This window comes from Camellia sinensis, chromosome 4 (genome assembly GCF_055761805.1).
Source record: "Camellia sinensis isolate YWXY chromosome 4, ASM5576180v1, whole genome shotgun sequence".
In the NCBI taxonomy this organism is placed as follows: domain Eukaryota; kingdom Viridiplantae; phylum Streptophyta; class Magnoliopsida; order Ericales; family Theaceae; genus Camellia; species Camellia sinensis.
In genome coordinates, this window is record NC_138964.1 from 23,445,663 (window position 1) to 23,447,461 (window position 1,799).

Genomic DNA, 1,799 nt, shown 5'->3' on the forward strand with positions numbered 1-1,799 from the left:
TGCGTATTTTTTCTATACATGACTCTATATATGCCATTCAATCTCTACCACACAACTATCTTCGAAGAAAGAAATTGGAACACTTTTCTAGGTAAAATTTTTCACCTTGGCAAGAACCCTTTATAAAGCTAGCATTTAAAGTGCGAATGAGTTCACCATAACTGCATCAAGCACATCATTCATATGTCTTATACATGAAAAGGCTACTATTTTATTTTATTATTATTTCCATTATTTTTTTTATTTAAAGTGCGAATGAGTTCACCGTAACTGAATCAAGCACATCATTCATATGTCTTATACATGAAAAAGCTATTATTTTATTTTATTAGTATGACCATTATTTTTTTTATTGACCAAAATGAAATATTCACTATTCACGTTCTTACACCAAACCCATTGCAGCAAGTATGCTACATAGATTAAACTCACTCCACAAAGTGTATAATTTTGCTTTCACATTTTATTAACAAGTGCATTTGATAGCTTCATGTAAGAACACCTTGCATGATATTGAACCATTTATTGAGGAAAATACACTTATTTGGGCAAGTACATCATAACTATGATTCTAAAGCTTATTAAATTGAGGGCAAAAAAAGGAAAGAAAAAAAGAAGAAGAATTGAAACAAAGAAGAAGATAATTTGGTAATTGAAGATTTGAAGGGAACTGAATCAAGTTTGCTTTTGTGACTCCATGGATTCGAGCACCTGAAAATAAGAAGAGTAACTATCTTTAGGAAAATGAATTATAGTATTTCGAAACAATTATTCAACTAACTATTTTTATTGTATAAAATCAAATATCCGCCTTGGGACCATTTGTCTTTATTCTCTTTCCCAACTCTATGTTTCATTTTCCAACGTTGTCAAAATTTTCAAAATTAACTTTTAAGAAAATTATTAATTATTAATAAAATAAATAAATTGTTTTAAATTCAAATTAATGAGACATGGATAAGCTAGGAAGGTGGAAAAGAATAGAGACAGGTGATCTGAAACTACAAATACACAATAGTCGTTATGTAGTTTACTTACTAAATTTGTCTTGGCATTCTGCATTTGTAACACTCCATCTTGCTAGCATAGTTGTGTGCACCACATCCAAGTCTGTCCAAATCCAAATTGCATTCATAGTAGATAAGAACCCTAATTACAAGAAATGACTTCAAAAGGATCTCTAAGTAATAGTAGTATAGCACATTGTTCTTGTTTTCATAGTTGTTCAACATACGATAATGCTTTGTTCTTTTCATGCTACATTCTCCATAAATTTTCATTTAATAGGGGATATGGTTTGTATCATAAAATCATATGCAATGATATAATTACTAATTGTCAAAAAAATAAAATAAAAACTAACATGGTGCAAATCCAGTCACCCTTTTTCCATCCAGGGAGGCCACTGCCATCATATACGCAACCGCTTGAGGTCATCATGCTTCCAACATACTCGGTATAGTCATGTTTGGATGCGCCACATCTATGGCAGCTTTGTCGGCTCGCGTAGTTGTGTGCTCCACAATTAATGATGTGAGTTTGGTAACGAGGGAGAGAAAAAGAGAGGGACTGAAAGTTGGTGATATTATATTGTTTCAGTGTATAATTACAAGAGAGAAGCTCCCTCTCTTTATAGAGAGGAGAGGGAGACAATTAGCATCGGATGCCTGGAATTTACATTGAGAGAAGCTAAAGCTAAAGTGAAGTGCTCTTCTTTACAGCTACACATAGATGCAAGGTTACAGCTATACATGGTAGTGGAGGGTATATTATATTATATGTTAACAGCCCCCCGCAAA

The 1,799-nt window shown here is 32.6% G+C and overlaps 1 long non-coding RNA gene across 1 annotated transcript; it reads right to left on the reverse strand.

Moving 5' to 3' along the window:
* Positions 1–441: 441 nt before the first annotated feature.
* Positions 442–1,526, reverse strand: LOC114303599 (uncharacterized). Its single transcript, XR_003643791.2, has 3 exons — positions 1,364–1,526; positions 1,039–1,110; positions 442–711 (listed from the first exon to the last, which is right to left on the reverse strand). It is a non-coding gene; the product is annotated as an uncharacterized LOC114303599 (long non-coding RNA).
* Positions 1,527–1,799: the final 273 nt, after the last annotated feature.